The sequence below is a fragment of the Neofelis nebulosa genome, chromosome 1, assembly GCF_028018385.1.
Source record: "Neofelis nebulosa isolate mNeoNeb1 chromosome 1, mNeoNeb1.pri, whole genome shotgun sequence".
Taxonomy (NCBI): Eukaryota; Metazoa; Chordata; class Mammalia; order Carnivora; family Felidae; genus Neofelis; species Neofelis nebulosa.
Window position 1 is genome coordinate 101029625 of NC_080782.1, and position 18790 is coordinate 101048414.

The window sequence follows — 18790 nt, forward strand, 5'->3', positions numbered from 1 at the left end:
GGGGTTGGATATCTGGACATTAGGAATAAGTAGGCCCTCTGGCCTACCCTGTCTTGCTCGCTCCGCAGACATATCCAACCGGAAACAGTCTTCGTTTTTTCCTATTTCACATTCCATTGGCCTCCTCAATCCAATCTGCCCAGTAAACACTTGTACTTGACTTCTAACTGCCTTTTTTGGGTCCTTTGCCAGTTTGGATCTGAGTTCCAAACATATTTGAATGGATGCAATCAGCAAACATATTCTCAGTGGCTTGGCTATGGATAGAACTTCCTAACGCTAACTGTCATAAAGTTTATTTTTCAGAAGCGCAGTCTGTTGGCAAAGTGCTCAGACCTCCAAACCGCTTTAGTTGATGCCTTTGCGATTCATGTGATACCGCCGTTGTGGTTGGTGGCCTTGGCGCTGTTCAGCCTCTCACAGTGATGTGCCAGGACCTCTGTCCATCGCCGCTGCCACGGCTGTAAGATGTTCAGTCAAGAACTGATGCGTTGAGCAGCGGAGCAGGTGCACAGCAGAACAGTATGGCGATGATACGTGGGAGAGAAGAAAATGGACGTGCAAAGCATTTGCCCAGGTTAACCGGTAGACCTTACCTATCTTCCTGCCTTTAACAGCAACATGAATTTTTTTATTAAAAACAGTGACGTGATGAACACACAGAGGTGCCATTGATTTTTTAACTCTATTTTTAGCTTTGAATTAAGTGACTGCAATAAAAATGTACACCTTTGTTTACTGAGGAAATGGAAGTTGAATGAATAAAAACCTTTCTTTCTTGGGGCGCCTGGGTGGCTCAGTCGTTAAGCGTCTGACCTCAGCTCATGATCTTGCGGCTTGAGGGTTCGAGCCCTGCATCGGGCTTTGGGCTGACAGCTCAGAGTCTGGAGCCTGCTTCAAATTCTGTGTCTTCTTCTCTCTCTGCCCCTCCCCGCTCATGTGCCGTCTCTTTCTTTCTCAAAAAAAAAAAAACAAAAAAAAAACCCTTTCTTTCTTAAACCGATGTCTTCTTTCTTGGGGACTAGAGATTTTTGTTTTGTTTTGTTTTTAAATTTTAATTGCAGCAGGGAGTCCCTAAATCATGAGAGTAGGAAAAGTATCATGGATGCCATAGCAGGGACACCTGACTTAATCTTATTTTCCTAGCTTGCAATGACACCAACCCATGTCACTAGCTGCAGAATGTGTTCAATTATGTGGTGTCTTTAATCTGGAATGTCTCCATGCTTGGAAAACATCATTGCTTTAATTATCACCACACCCCTAGGAGGAACCAGAGGTGGAAACTCTGACCAGCATCCTGGTATTACAGGTGAAGGAGTGAAGGAAGGGCTGCTGAATGGCTAGACAGACAGCCTTGAAGGCCTGGGGGCGGCAAGCATACCGGCACCGAGGTGCTGAGTTCAAACTCACAGGTCATTACGCTGGTCTGTAATGACCAGTGTCCATTGACTGAGATAGGTGATGACCCTGAGGCACGCTGAAGTGGTATATCAGCAATGGATTTGAATGGCGTCAAGAACCAGGTAGCTAATCCTCATGCTGGCTTTACTGAGTGTAAAAAAACACCACTTTCCTGGCATATGGGAGGACTAAGTACCTTCAGAGGATTTTGAATCACTAGTTCGGGGCAGCCTGGCCAGACAGTTAGATCTGAGGGACAAAGTAATGCTCACTGGTCTTGCCTTCGGATTGTCCTCTTCTGTAGTCCTTCAGGCCAACAAAAGCGCACGTGTGCTCTCTCTCTCTCTCCCTATGTCTCTCTCACTCTCTCTCACCACCACCACCCCCACCCGCCCCCCACACCCTCCAGCTCTACTCGGGCTGTGTGAATCTTTTTCAGTTGACAGTTAAGGAGAACTACGATATCATGATATTAAGAATTAAAACCATATTTCCTCTAAAAAAAAAAAAATCTCAAAGGACAAAATGCCCGGGGCTATGGACCCAGCTTGTTGTCTTTCTGGGCAGCTGGTGCATCTCAGAGCTAAAGATGCACATAGCCATTTGGAGGTGAGGCATCAGGACAGCGGGGTTCTGTCTGTGTCTCACATTTTGCGAGTATTTACTGAGGGACACCTGGTATGGCATGGTGTGGTGGGAGGACAATGTGGCAGAAAGGACTGATGAGCAGGGATGCTGTATACAGGACCAGTATTTTATTCACACGTGTGAGAAACAGTCACACGAGGTGTCATTCTGAGTCTTCGGTACTGGGAGCCCTCGAGCAAGCAGTGTCTCTGCCCTCCAGGCGAGAGTCCAACCACAGGCAGTGCCCCCCACCCTTTTTTAAAAAATTATAAATATTGTATCATTTTCCTCTTTACTCTCCTAAATTTAAATTGCCAGATGACCTACCGCCCAGGGGCCAATAACCGTTACAGTGTTCTGTGTCAGGTTCCCCCGGGGGAAACAGAAACTGAGATGGCATTAGGAGGCAAGAAGTATATCAGACGTACTCTCAGGACCAATGCGAGAAGGAGAGGGAGGGAAGCAGGAATGGGCTGAGGCAGAGGTTGGGCTGTGCTTTGAGGCAGTCTCCCAAGTGACTCAGCAGATCTCACAGGGAGCTCTGGAGCTGGGGTGATCCTGAAGAATTGTGCCCAGCCAGTGCCTTCCCACCACCCACCTCCCTTCAGTGACAGTCAATGGGTGCGGGCAGCTCCCAGAGAGCAGTCAGCAACCCGGAGACCAGAGCGGTGGCTGGGAAGGGCGGTGGCACTCAGCTATGGGCTGCCAGAGGTCACAGCTGGAGTAGCTGTGGGAGCCCTGATGCGGGGACCTAGGAAGGGGCCCCAGGGCCCAGCACAAACTGTAATAGAAAGGAAATATAATAGGAAAGTAATTCATAATAAAAGCATGTGTATTTCCGGTAGGACTAAACTGAAAGATATTATGAAGTGGTTTGATACTTACAACTATTTGTAACCAAGTAGTCGGGGCTTAAGAGAAGGTAATAATACTCAACTGAATGTTGTCAACACTTTGTATTGCGCATTTTGAAATAAGGGCTAGGTAAGCATATGTGTATCTATACTCGAATGTGACAGTTACATCTGCAAACTGATACATTGTCATTGGATGTAAATATCAGACGTTTACTGAAAAGACGATCAGTTCTTGGTAAAATTCCACACAGAGCAAGTATCTGCACACAGAGGTTGCATTCTTGGAAAATTCAATGTATATTAAATCTGTGAAAAAATATTTTGTTATAGATGTTAAATGGAGTTAGATATAAGGCTCAGCTAATTTTATCATGTTTTCTACTTACATAAGCAGATATTTATTTGAAGTTTGGGATGGATATGGGAAAATTCCTCGCCATGGGGACCAGATCCCACACTTGGTCGAGTGTTTACCACCTCTAGCCACACACACTAAATGCTAATGGTGCCTCCCAACTCATGTGACAATCAAAAATAGTCTCACAGGGGCACCTGGGTGGCTCAGTCTGTTAAGCGGCTGACTTTGGCTCAGGTCATGATCTCGCGGTCCGTGAGTTCGAGCCCCGCGTCGGGCTCTGTGCTGACAGCTTGGAGCCTGGAGCCTGCTTCCGATTCTGTGTCTCCCTCTCTCTGACCCTCCCCTGTTCATGCTCTGTCTCTCCCTGTCTCAAAAATAAAATAAAATAAAATAAAAATAATCTCACAAATTTCCCTATTTCTCGAAGGAGTAATATCCCTTCCTCTGAGAACTCAGTTAGTTACTCCTCTGCTTCTAGCCTAAACAGAATGGTCTTTCCTTCTGTTTAGGTGTTTTAAAGATGTCTTAAAGCAAGAGATCTGGCAAGCTCTGTTAGGTCCCAATTTCAACAAAGCAGTCCAAATTAAAGAGACTGCACAGCTATGCGCACACATGGTCAAGAGCGAAGTCACACGTGGGATCCCACAGCCTTGAGTGCTGGTCCCCTGGCTCTCCCATAAATCCTGGGAGGTCACCCTCCAGTGTTTGATCGTCAAAGCCACAATCTAGTTTATCTAGAATGACTGATCAGCATCCGGGAAGGGTTGTGGGCATCCTGGGTTTTCTTTACTTAGTCAGACTTTCACTGCCCACTGCGTTTCCTCAGTGGCTTCTTGCTTTGGCAAAGCTGAATTTTAGGAGAAGACCGCAGATTCATGGGCGGGGTGGGGGGGGGGGCGGGATGTAATCTATCATACCTGCTTACATACAAGCCAGGGAAATGGTTGTTTTCTCACAAGCTTGATTTGACCCTTAGTGGGGCAGACTCTGTGCTCCTTTCCTCCTACATCAAATAGTTGGCCCCAGCAAACACAACAAGAGTAGCCCGCCCAAGGGAAATTGAGAAGAATGGTAGGACGAGGACCAAGGAAATGGAATTTGAGATAAGGAGAAAGATTTCCCAGCTGATTTGAAATAGAAGAGGCAGCCACACCAACCGGGAAATCGAAAAGGAAAGTCTTGGATATGAATTATCTTGCAAGGGATGTTTTATGCTAATTCAGATGTTAGGATTTAATTGTAAAGCAGCAAAACTGCTGACGCTAGTGATGGTTCAGTCTGTATGATGAATTACAAGAGTCTGGAAATGACTGCCCAAGACTTAGAGTAATTTGCATCCATAGGAGTCCATGCTAAGGAGATGGACGTGTTTTATCCGTGCACCTGAATAACATACAGACAAGTGTTAGTCATTTGTTTATGAATATTTTCCATTACCACTCCTCTCTCAACATGTGGCAAACATTTATTATTTCCTTCTGTTCCCTCTTTGGTGGGCTGTTGGAAACAGCTGGCACATATCTTTTGATAATTTTGCTGATGACTTTTCTGATGCACTGGGTTTCTTCTCGTGAGAGAAGAAATTATTGATCTTCCTGAGACATTAGTTCATTGCTGCCGAGAGGTCCAGGAGTGTTTTTTAAATGAATAATCAATCATGCTGCTGATTCTACCTCAAAATGTGGGTATCTTAGGAATTTCTGAACAAATGCATATTGACATAAGTGCCGTTCTACACTCAAAGGACTATAGTGTGATAATTTCCTAAATCGTGGTATTACACCTTCGTGGACTTGAATAGTTCACATTTCATTAGAAAAAGTAGTGCTGAAAATTGTGTGCATGCAGTTAACTGTAGCAAATCCTTGTTAACTCTGATATGATGCAGACTAATTTCAGTTTTATTCTGGTTTTATGCAACTTATCTTAGTTTTTTTTTTTTTTAAAGTAATACAAGCAATTCTGAGTATTTGGGCCTCAAGTTCTTAGATTTTTGGGAATATGGACTGAAACGGACAGATGCATCATGGCAATCCTGTAGTCCTTGAGATGAGTGAAACTTTACCATTGGAACCCTCTCAAAGTAGATTAAATCAAAATAGGTCAATAAGAGTTATAATCAACCGGAGTGATCTCATTGATGGTAAAATGAAGGAGACTCAGAAACTAATTCCAAAGGCAATTACAAGTGAAGATTTCTAAAAAGATATTCTCCGTGAAATCAATACACAACCTTCCAAATTGTTATTTTTTAAAAATTACATGCTTGCTTTTTTTTTTTAAATAAAAGTTTCTCATTACCTAGTATTTTTATTTGACATTCAATTCTCAATTTTCTCTGTTTCTAAGGATAAGGATATCATGCATAATTGGTACCTGTAACTTAAATATTTTACTGAACTGGTGACTAAAACAAAAGAGTGAATTAAATTTTATCCATTTTTCTGCCTGCACATTGTACATGAGTATAAAAATATATATTCACTTATACACATACATGTATTTTTTAAAGGTGAGAAGGCAAGCTGTAAGAATATAAGAAAAGGCATAAGCCTAGTAAAATGTACATTGTATAGTCTGTCTCAGAGTAGTTGAGTTAATCTGAAATAAAAAGGAGCTGTGTTTAAATAGTGTCTCAAATGAAATCATATTATGTATTATGGTTCAGAATTAACAGTAAAAAAAAAAGAAAAAATAGAAAAGATTATTATGCTTAAATTTTTAAGGCAAACACTGAGTGATTTTTTTCCTCAAAAGCATAAAACAGAGATAATTGAAAATGGACAAAGAACATGAATAGACAGTCTATCAAAGAGAAAATAAAACTAATAAAAAACATGGGAGGGCGCCTGGGTGGCTCAGTCAGTTAAGCATCTGACTCTCAATTTCAGCTCAGGTCATGATCTCACAGTCTGGGTTCAAGCCCCATACGGGGCTCCGCGCTGACAGCACAGAGCCTGATTGGGATTCTCTCCCTCTCTCTCTGCCCCTCCCCTGCTTTCTCCTTCTCTCTCTCTCACAATCAAAATAAATAAATAAACCTAATTTTTTTTTTTGCCTAACAAATTAGTAAAAGTTAAGACAGAGAGAAAGAGAGAGAACTGACAAAACTATGATAGAACAAGTACTTTCATACATTGTCAATGGCAGCATAACTTGACACAATATTTCAAGACACAATCTAGACTATCTATTTCAGGATCCTTAAAAGGCTGACGCCTTTGGGGTGCTTGGGTGGCTGAGTCGGTTAAGGGTCCGTCTCTGCACCCAGCTCACGTCTTGATCTCAGTGTTGTGACCTCAAGCGCTGTACTGGGCTCTGTGCTGGGCGTGAAGCCTACTTAAAAAAACAAAGGGGGCGCCTGGGTGGCTCAGTCGGTTAAGCGGCCGACTTCAGCTCAGGTCATGATCTCGTGGTCCGTGAGTTCGAGCCCCGCGTCGGGCTCTGTGCTGACAGCTCAGAGCCTGGAGCCTGTTTCAGATTCTGTGTCTCCCTCTCTCTGACCCTTCCCTGTTCATGCTCTGTCTCTCCCTGTCTCAAAAATAAATAAACGTTAAAAAAAAAAAAAGAAAAAAAGGCTGATACCTTGGACCCAGTTATGCCACATCCAAGCGTCCTTACTGTGGAAGGACTTAGTGAGAAAGATTCAGGTTACAACAAACGCTCCCCAAGCCCCGATTGTCCAGTGACAGACTAGTGGACAGTGAACAAGGGCCTATCAACTTGATGGAATGCTGCAGAGCCATTAAATGGAACGTTTACAAAAGATACGTCATAAAGAAGAAGATGTTTATGGTAGGATGTTAAGTAAAAATAAAACAGCTCTCACAGGGATGAAGGGTATATCGTAGGGGATACAGTCAGCAGGACCGTGATCATGGGTGACGACAGACAGTAGCTCTACTGGGGGAGAGCAGAGCACGATGTACAGAGACGTCGAATCACTGGGTTGTGCACCTGACAGTAATGTAACATTGTGTGTCAATAGTACTTCAGTAAAGAAATAAAAAGAAAACAGTTCTCAGAGTCATACATGGAGTGTTAGTTACATTAAGAAGAAGAAGCGAAACTCAAAGATGACGGATAAGACAAATGGCTGAAAATAAATAAATCCAAATAGAAACTCTGGTTTTATTTGGATGATGATGTAGCCCATGTATCATGTGTTTCCTTTTTTCCTACTTTTCCAAGCGTCTTTTGAAAATAACAACAACAAGAACAAAACTGGGGCGTCTGGGTGGCTCAGTTGGTTAAGCATCTGACTTCCGCTCGGGTCATGATGTCGTGGTTCGTGAGTTCAGGCCCCATGTCAGGCTCTGTGCTGACAGCTTGGAGCCTGGAGCCTGCTTCGGATTCTGTGTCTCCCTCTGTCTCTGCCTCTCCCTTGCTCATGCTCATTCGGTCTGTCTCTGTCTCAAAAATAAACGTTAAAAAAAAAACCCTACTTCAAAAATCATAAATTTAAAAACTTAATAACGTGTTACAATTATACGCTAAGAGAAGTAGTTAGGGAGGCTTCTATCCTGGTGTCAGATGGCAAATCTTACCAGGTGAGTTTTCAAAAAATTCTGGATGGCGACATGGTTTAAGCTGTGTCATGACTCTAAAACATGAGACATAAAAGTGCCAATTATCTAGCTATTATCTGCATACATGAACTTCCAAGGACGGGACTAGCTGAAACGGTTTTGGGAACCACCATTCTATGAGCCTGTGCTGTGTGAGTTCAGTCTGACTCTGTCCTGCCCGCACACCCCGCCCCCCTTCTCTGGCCTGCCCGCAAGTCCCCTTCTCTTTACTGGGGAAGCCAGGACTCCTGGATACTTCCGCAGAATGAATGCTAGAACAAGCCACTCCTAAGCCATTCTGCGTTTTAGTTTCTAGTGACTCAATATTACCTGTCTACAGAAAGGCCCAGGGTCACCAGGTCTGATATTTCTTATTCTTTTAGAATTATGCCTGCAGTCCCCAGTAACACCAGGAGTTATAACTAGAAAACTAAAAATGTCTTAGCTACAACAAGCAAACGGGGCTGGGGATCTTGATGGCTTGGAGGGAGAGGGGCGCTTTGAAGAAAGGCATTAATAGCTCTGGAAACTCCTTTCGCATTGTTTGCTGGAGAAAAGACAGGCTTTGCTCTTTCCCCCTTTTCTGAGCTGATCATACTCCTCGTCTTTAAGGTCTCAAATTTAGCATCGCTTCTTCATAGATGCCTTCCTTGGCGCCAAAACCCGGGAGAGACACCGTAGGCTTCATAGCGCACCACCCTCCCTTTCCTAGAACTTACAACGAGTACTTGTAAGTATTAGTAAATCCTTCTTTCCTTCTGGACTCTGAGTCCATGAGAGCAGGAACCTTATCTATTCTGTTTATCGTCATGTCCCCGATGCCAAGAACAGAAGCCTGGTATGCTCTGGGTGCTGAATAAATATTAGTTTAATGAATGCATTTTCCGGTGTGGTCTACTAAGGTAGAGAAAGAATGGTTGGCACAGAACCAAACAGTGGTGGAGTTGGAGACATAAATACTAAAAGCCTTACTATTTTTTTTAAACAAGTATAAACATATACATAAATAATATCCTATCATTGCTCTAGTATTGAATTCAAGAAGATTGGCCTTGGCTTTTGTCTCTGAAAGCGATGAACAGTTTGTCTGGTTCCTCCACTGTGAGAGGAGCAGACATTTGGTACTCCTCCAAAATTTAGGCTATCTACTCCTTAGTTACCTTTACCCACTTGAGCACGACTTTTATGTAAATAAAGTTTAGCACAACTGGAGAAATGCAGTGTGGCAAGGCGAGTTGTGAATCCAGAGACCCCCTAAGTCCCTCTTTCCTGGAGTTCAAGATAAATCGCTCCACTTAGCATATCTGTTGTTTGCAGCCTCTACTTCCTTGCCTTTTTGTAAAAGCAAAATTCTTGGAATTTATCTTACAAGCGCAAATCACCTGTAATTCTTTGCACTTAGTAGCTATTGAGCATGTAACTACAGAGCTTAACAATTACCATATACTGTAATCATGCAAAGATTTTAATCTTTCAAATTAGATCTCACCTCCACACTGGGAGAGGAAAGGAAATTTACAGGATCATTAGCTCATGGGCTAGTTGGCACCTCTAGCAATGTCAGGAAGTCATATGCATGAATGGTCTTAAGGTATTATTTATTTTTTATTAAGTGCCTTGCATTAAAACTGCCGTGCATGCTCTGTATTGAAGAAACTGGAGAAAAATCCTTTTTGCAAGGGAAGGTAGCCCTTGCTCGATAACAAAACTTGAGCGGAGGATGGCATATTTTGTAGTGGCATATTCTGCTGCCCTTCGGGGTGAATACTTAGACGTTCGCGTGTAACAAGGGAACCGAGTCAGATGTTAGAACTGGAATGCCAAAAAAAAAAAAAAAAAAAAAAATCTTGTGCTTAGTCTTTACGAGCTGGTTTCACACCAAATTTGGGAAAGAGAGTTTTGAGCTACAGAGCTACCTCTTCTTACCCCAAACCCCAAACCAGACCCTGCTCCATCCTGCTCTCTGGAGCAGATTGTGTACATGTGTTCCCACCTCCACATTCAGTGATGCCACATTCATAACTTGCAGGCAGCCATAGGGGTACTCATCACACCATGACAATTGCCAATGTGCAAACCAGGGCTCCGTCCACTAGACTGGCTGGTACACATTTACTAGTATATCGCTTTCCCAAGCCTACCTCTAGGAGAGAGGAGGGATGGGCAAGGAAGAGAGGGAGGGAGAAAGATTTGGGAAGAAAGACACACACACACACACACACACACACACACACACACACACACAGACATTGTAAGGCAACCAGTAGAAAAGTCCCTGACCTAGAGCAGGTGTCCAGTAAATTCAAATACCTCCCTCCCTTTAGCAACAGACAAGAGGAGTGAGACCACAGAGCCAGTATGGCAGCACATGGAGATGCGCGTGTGGAGGACATCATGCCAGTTGGGTCTACTGGCTGTGATACATGTGGCATTTTTCAGAGGTTGATCTATGAGAGTGAGGAGGCTGGAGGGGAACATGGCCAGGAAAACGTGGGTGAGTTGAAAAGAGGCAGATCGCGCTCAGCATCAACCCCTGAGAGCAGGAGTGGGGAGCAGAGAGATCTTGGGGGAATTTATTAAGTACACAGGGAGCGTTGGGACTGAATTCAGGGCTTTGGGAGGGTTTGGAGCAGTTTCTTTTCCAGAGACATAAAAATGAAAGGCATTGAACTTGGTATTTTTTCAACTTTTCAATCTCATGAAGTCAGAAGCCATCTTTATGCACGTATTCACTTATATGATAAAGGGAATCATTTTTGCTATTCAAAAAGTGCTAATGAGAACTTACATGACCTGTCCTAGAGCTCATACTGTAGAGTTTCAGGACAAGGATCAAACATAAGCCTCATTTCCAAAGGTTTTATAATCTCTTTAGGACAAAGCTAACCCACAGAATACGGTAAGATAAAAATTAACTGCTGGGCAGTTTTATGCTTGTTAAAAAGATTCCAGTAGGGTTGAGAGAAGGCAGGGTGCGCCGTGGGTAGATAATTCTTCGAGACAATGATAATAGAGCTTTTCTGAGCTTCTGTGCCTGCTGATATATTTCTCTATATCATTATGAGCTCCATTACAATCAGCAGTCAAATTATAGTACCGCTAATAGAGATCCATAATAATAAATTCTTTACGATGGTTATAGACTCACTCAGCCTTAGAGCTACACTCCAAAGTAGGATGATTGCCAACTGTTTTTAGATCCCTGCTTTATACTCACTGAGAGAGTCAAATTCAATACCTCGTCTCCAGCTTTTTATCGTGTCAGTAGCAGAACCAGGGAAAAACAAAACAAAACAAAACAAAACAAAACAAAACAAAACAAAACACATGTCCCCACCTCTGATCACTGGCTCTAACGAACCAGCATGAAGAGTGGTATCAGGTCTGAATATGGAAACCAGCCTAGAAAAGTCCCAAGATATCAGAGATGACAAGAATAACCAAGGAAGTGATATATGCACCTCTTGGATGGAGAACAGACACAGGATTTTCATCTGTAGACCTTCAGACAATAGGGAGGTATGTGGACCATAAAAGGAAAAATTGGAACTGTCTAGAGAAATTGAGATTAAGGTGTGCACATGGGCTTCGATCTCAGCAAGGAGCAATTCCAGGAATGTTTTAGAGATAGCACTAGGCAGACCAGTTGAGGAAGTGGTGTGGGAATTCAGTAAAAATTGAGGGCTCAGCTTTTAGACCCGATGACCTGGGAACAAATTACAGAAAAGACAAAAAAAAAAAGGAAAGAAAAAAGACATATTTTGTTCTAAAATAGAACGTATAGCATATACAGGCAGTAAAGACAGAAAACATCAGTGTGTGTTAAAAGTGACCGAGAAGATGAGTTGGGGAGAAATGCAGATTTAAGGAAGGATCATCATCATCAGAGATACAATAGTGTTTGGGGAAAACGTGAGGTTAAATATCAAAGTACAAAAAGTTCAGCTAAGCTTAGGAGAGCTTGGTATTGAATGGGCTACAAATTTTAGTCCGACTGCTCAGAGAATATGGGGCAGAACAAATTTCTAAGACCCAGAAATGTCAGTTGTTGCCTGTCACACTGTGGTGCGGACAGGTCACGATAATACATGGTTCTTAGATTTATCAGACTGCTTCATCCAGAAGAAGAAAGAGACTCAGAGGCGCCTGTGTGGCTCAGTCAGTTAAGGAGCTGAATCTTGATTTTGGCTCAGGTCATGATCTCACCGTTTGTGAGTTTGAGCCTTGTGTTGGGCTTCATGCTGGCCGTGTGGAACCTGCTTGGGATTCTGTTTCTCTCCCTTGCGCTCTCTCTCTCTCTCTCTCTGCCCCTCCCTTGCTCTCCCTCTGTCTCAAAATAAATAAATAAACTTAAAATAAAAAGATAGACCCTCAAATCTTGAGTTCCTTCCTCCCTTCATAATTCCTTCCTTCTCTTTTCCATTCATTCATTTAACAAATATTTATGGAGCGTCCACTTTGGGTCATTCTCTGTGTTGGCTGTTCAGGGTATGAAGCTAAATAAGGCCCACACAGCCCTTGTCCTTGAGCAGCTCGCGGTGAAGCAGACAAAACAGATGGCTTGGAAAATATGTATTTACAAAATAACGTAATGATGTGTTATAAGAAAAGAAAGTTCATAGGCAATCACACTGTCTTTTGAAAAGGAGCTTCCATTTCATTTTGGAAATTATATGTTGCTTACTCTGCATCAGAGAATTATCCAAATCCTTTACGGTGCTCTTTGGGACTCTGAGGCAAGGGAAGGCTATGTCAGAATCACTCGTCATCGTGCAGAGACAGCACAGATGTGCAAAGGGAGATATGAAGCTCGCATCTGAAGGAGAGTTTTCGTTGGGGGAACCATTCATTTTTACAGCATTCATCATAGTTCAGTATTGAGCATCACTGCTGTAGGAATACTGATATTCTTCCTTATCTAGCAGAGCAGCTCCTGCCAGATGGCTTTTCTGTTTTGCACAATGACATATATCATTATCAGACACAAAGGTGAATACTCAGTTGAAAAGGCAGAGATTCGTTTGGTCAATCAATAGGTTATCTTGTTAAATTGATATCAAACAAGAAATTTTATTAATTTAGGAATTGGAAAGACATCTTTATATTCAGAGCATTAAATTAAGTTGGAGGTGTTAGGGGGCATTGAGCGGACAACAAAGTACACTTTTAGAATCTTGTTCAAGAGGGGCAAAGACGGGACTTGCAAGAATTCTGGATTATGTTGGAAATCCATACCACGTGAAATAGATGTAAGTGATAGGATCTGATCTATAGTATAAACTGACGATACATGAAGGAATGTGTTATCATGGGGTTTATCTCTTCTGGTCCATGCCTCTAGCTAACTGGCTTTTATCTACACACTTTGTGGTATGAAGAATATGTCACCCATAAGGCCCAAACCAAAATGATCTAAATATTCTATGAACAGAGGTTGCAGGAATGCCTACAAAAGGATGTTAAGAACTGAAGCAAACTTCCGGATAATTCAATAGGAAAAATATCCAATTGGCATATCTGGGTATTATAAGGGAGATACAGAGTGGGGGGAGGGTGCCTGGGTGGCTCAGTTGGCTGAGCGTCCGACTCTTGATTTCGGCTCATGGTTCATGGGATCGAACCCCGCGTCACAGAGCCTGCTTGGGGTCTGTCATTTTCTTCACATGTGCTTCACATTTGCTTATTCTCAGAGAACATTTTGTTTGCCACTTATGCCCAAATTGCTAGCGGGGGCGCATCTGGACAGGCTCCAGAACATTACCCGAAGCTCATGTTTATAGCACTGATACTGTTTTTACTCAGTTTACATTTTTAGGGGTGGTAGCTAAGGGAGGTTGTAGTGATGGAGATTATTGAAGGGGAGGTTTGAAGTGCTCTCAGGTTACCCCATGGCACTGCACCTCTCCTCTGGCCAACACTTGGGAGAAACTGAGTACTACAGCTCCGCAGAGAATCTTAACACCATTTGCATATTAAAAGTAGCTGAGGTCTGCTCCATCTCAACTCAGCATTTCTCAAACTTAACTTTACCACAGAAACCAACCTCCCCTCGACTTTGTCTGCCTTCCCAACTCAGGACGACATCCCAAAGAAACGGGGTTTCTAAAAACTCATTTGTTTGCTTGGGCACTCCCAAACGATTTTTCAAAAAGTACGTACTCTCTGGTAGAGTTAACATCTAAAATTTTCATCCTGGATTTACAGAAGTACATTCTTGGGGCAGCCTGGATGGCTCAGTTGGTTAAGTATCCAACGCTTGGTTTTGGTTCCTGTTGTGATCTCATGGTTTGTGGGATTGAGCTGGTTTTTGGGATCAAGCCTCACGTCAGGCTCTATGCTGACATTGCAGAGCCTGCTTGGGATTCTCTCTCCATCTTTGCCCCTCCCCCGATTTCTCTCTCTCTCAAAATAAATAAATAAACTTAAAAAAAAAAGTAAAAAAAAAAATAAAGAAGTACACTCTTTGTAACCAGGAGGTAGAAAACATTAAATATGTTATCATTTGAAATGAGAACTGACTGTAATTAAAAGGAATATTTTATGACAGGTTTGAGAAAATAGATTTTAGGTGACTTCCTGAAATGCTGCTTGAATCAGAAAGAATTTGAAAAGAATCCCTGCTTGTGGGTTTCATCTTTAAAAAGTTGATAATTCTAGGAAACATTCCAAGAACATTTGAGTGATCAATGTCATTAATCTATACTGCATTGATTATTCTGAAGTCAGAACCTCTCACACAGGTCAAATTTCATTCTATTTTTTTAAATTTTATTTTTGTATTTTTTAAAATTTATATCCAAATTAGTTAGCATATAGTGCAACAATGATTTCAGGAGTAGATTCCTTAATCCCCCTTACCTATTTAGCCCATCCCCCCTCCCACAACCCCTCCAGTAACCCTCAGTTTGTTCTCCATACTTACGAGTCTCTTCTGCTTTGTCCCCCTCCCTGTTTTTACATTATTTTTCCCTTCCCTTATGTTCATCTGTTTTGCCTCTTAAAGTCCTCATATGAGTGAAGTCATATGATTTTTGTCTCTAATTTCACTTAGCATCATACCCTCCAGTTCCATCCATGTAGTTGCAAATGGCAAGATTTCATTCTTTTTGATTGCCGAGTAATACTCCATTGTATATATATACCACATCTTCTTTATCCATTCATCCATCGATAGACATTTGGGCTCTTTCCATACTTTGGCTATTGTGGGTAGTGATGCTATAAACATGGGGGTGCATGTGTCCCTTGGAAACAGCACACCTGTATCCCTTGGATAAATGCCTAGTAGTGCAATTGCTGGGTCGTAGTGTAGTTCTATTTTTAGTTTCTTGAGGAACCTCCATACTGTTTTCCGGAGTGGTTGCACCAGCTTGCATTCCCACACATTTCATTCTTAACAGAAGGAACTGAGATGACAAGACAAGAAGCCCCTATGTGTAAGGTGACTTGAATGATTAGCTCACCATAAAAGATCTGGCTTAAGAGAAGGGTATATCTTTCTTTTTCAAGTGTGATTTGGGCTATCAGGCAGTTTCAGAAAAGGACATATAGAACATATAGGACACCGAAAAAAAAAAAGCATAGAGGACATAGAGGAGATGAAGATCTAGAAACTGATTCCCTTCAGATGGTTTATTTAGCATCTATACCCCCTGGAAAGTCTGTGGGTCCCTAGGGGTGTAAGTGTTGCTTTGTAGGCCTCTTGCCTTAGAGCACACTTTTGGGTGCTGTTACCACAGCGTTTGGCAGTAACACCTGAACTGGTCTCTTACAAGTCTCTTTTTGTCCCCTAACCAGTTACTTCCATCCCCACAAAACCTTTTTCTCCATGGAATGGAACAAATATCTTGACCAGGCAGGAAGCTTCTCCACAATATGGTCTTTGCTGACCTCACACTTTCTTTTCCTGCTCCCAGCCCCAGGCCCTAAGAACCCTGAACTCCAGCCCCAGGGATCTCCAGGCTCTTTCTGGAATGTGCATTGCCCTTTCCTGCCTCCGTGTCCTTGTTCTCTTTGTTAGGCACTGTTATTTTCCAGACATCTGCTTCTCCCTACCTATTAAGAAAGAGCTTGACTCACACTTTCAGAAGGGCTGCTCATTCAGTCTCTCTCCTTTCTCCCATTCTCATGTTGTCCTTTGTACCTCCCGCATATCTTCTGTGTCTCCCATTAGCAATATCTGGACAAATGTTTGTCTTCTGAATTACAGTCAAGTCCCTGAGCAGCCATGACTGTATTCAACTGTATTCAACTGTATTCCTCCTAGCACCTAGCACAAGGCTGGTTAAATGTTGGTCAATTTAAATGGTTTAACCCCATTTCGAATATGAGAAGGGCGTGGAATCTCCAAGAAGGAATGTTGCTCTTCCTTGTACCTGGGGAGCCCCCTGGCCTCAGGAGTTGGATATTTTGACATACCAGCTGTAGCCTGAGAGACCAAAGGAACAAGATGGCCGTGCCCCCAATCCACCTTAACTGTAATGGCGGCGGTATGCTGGTGATTGCAAGCTGGCTTAGATTTGTGGAACAGCTGTAAAATTTGCAAGGCTACCCACAAATTATACTTATTTGCAAAGGCAAATAAGTATCTCCTTTTCTTAAAAGAAAAAAAAAAAAAGTTTGCATACCCAAAGTGTTTTAGGTAAATGAAGACCTTAGTTTTCCCTAAAGGGCCTAACAAAGAATTTCAGTCCCTATTGTCAGAAATGTCTTTGTGGCAGGTCCCTAATCTTTCTTTTTCAAATTTCCTTCAAAGGATGGTTAAGGAGTCTTTAATTACCTATTAAAACGGGTATTCTAACACGGAGGACAAGATTTAGAAAATCCCTTTAATTACTGGAACCAGATTTTCTCCTGATTTGTAAATACCAGTTTACTCCTCAACCAAATTAGGCTTTAATTAAACTGGGGGTAGGGGCTTGGGGGCCTGAGTACTGGGAAGTGCCTTAATTTGCATCAGCCCTAGTTTCAATGAAGTTGGTTTAAGGGTGGGGATGAGAGACGCTTACTGTTTATTGTTTAAACTGGAAAATCAGGCAAAATGGGATTTGCTTTCCATACAGGAACTCATGGAAATTAGACACACCCTTGCCACCTCCAATTTATTCAAATGCCATTGCTAGAGGATTACCATGGGGTCCCTCAGTGGTATGAGTTTATGAAGCAGCCCCGTGTTTCTTGCTTGCTTGCTTTTTTTCCTCTGTATACATTAATTAGGCAAAACGAGGCTTATGGTTCTAGTGACAAGGCAAGAAAAACCAGAGCTTGCTCGACACCTCCCTCAATATAATGTTTAACATTCAATATGGTGCACAGTTTGTTGAGAAAATAAGGTACATGTTTTGTCATTCCCCTTATGGATTTCAGTCAACACATGGAGGTGTTTGAAATGATCTGCTAATCCAGTTTCCTTTCCTTGAACCATCTGGTTCAAATTCTGTCTACCTGCTTGGAGTGCACCAGTCTCGTCTGCATGTACATATAAGGAAGTCACAACTCATTAACAGTTTAGGGAAAATCCCTGTGGAAATATACAACTTTACTATTGTGGTAGGTTTCCTCTTGGGAGAAAATTAGATAGGACTTTGATGTAAACCAAAGACACTTGAGGGTTTTGGGAAGACATGAGTGGTCCTGAAAAAAATTAAACCACTTTAAAAGGTTTTATTTTAAATGGGAATAAAGTTATTAGCTCACTCATACCACAGCTCAACTACCAGTGGTCATGTGAAGTGATGTGCCGAATGTGGTCTTACTAGTTTCATGATGGGCCCCTTGATCGAATTTTCGAAGGAACATTCAGCAATAATAAAATTAATGGATAATTGGCTAAGTCAATAGACCTACTCAGTCTTCTTGTGGCCCATTTTGGAGGTTGGGAAATCTTAACACCCTCTTTTCCAGCGCCCTTGAAGCTAGGAATGTCTATGTCACATGGATTTGGCCAATGAATTATAAGTCAAAACTTGTTGGGGGCTTCTGGGAAATATTGCTTTCCTGGTAAAAGGGAAAGATAGATCAGACCTACCGCCTCCTCTTTCTTAGACCCAAAAAGAAAGACTGAATGCAGACGTGATGTTTACAGTAGAGGCGATCATTTTACGACCATAAGAGGAAGTCTATAAACATTGCAGACATCAAACAGATTTTGTCAAGACACAAAACCAAAACCAGCAGCCGCTTCCCTCTAGATTTCTTTGCATTTAATCCACCTTGTTGATGACTTGAAGCTGAGTGCCATCAATATAAATCCTACATACTTGCATGTGCCTTGAGAAAGGTCTTCCTAAGCTGAGTGACTCTGCCAACCTTCCCTCCTCCATTGGGGCCTCCAATGGCTTGGGATGTCTAGGTGAGCCTGGAAGGTAGCATCCGGGCCTGAGCACAGAGCCAATGATATAGTGTGGGTTGAAGGAAGAAGTCAAAGACCCAAGAAGAAAGACGAGAGATGATTCCCCAGTCTCCACTTTGCACATGAGGAAATGATGAAAGCAAATGTTGCCGTCTAATGATTTTGCACGATGTAAGTGAGATGAAAAGTCAGAACTCCATATAAGCATTTGCAGGTGCCCCCTCCCCCAACCCCCCACCCTCATTCACTGATTCGCTGCATTTCTCTCTTCCCACGACCTTCCCCAGCACCTGGAATCTTTTCAGGAAGTCAGAGCCTTGCCGTATTTGCTTATTTATCTCCGTGTTTATTTGTCATGGCTAAACTTTGATACTAGTCTACATCCCCTTCTCAATTCCTCCCACCTTTCCGTTTTTGAAAAGCGCTTCCCCTCAGCTCCCCTGGTCTCATCTTACACAAAGTTAGTTCAGAGGTACGTGCAAGTTTATAGTGTCTGACATTTTAGCCAGAAATGAAAATCTGTGGTGATGAGGAAATAAAAAGAGAACCCTTAAGAGCACACGCAGATGTTGCATTTCCTGATGTGGAAGAGGATATAATATCTAAAAAAAAAAAAAAAAAAGCT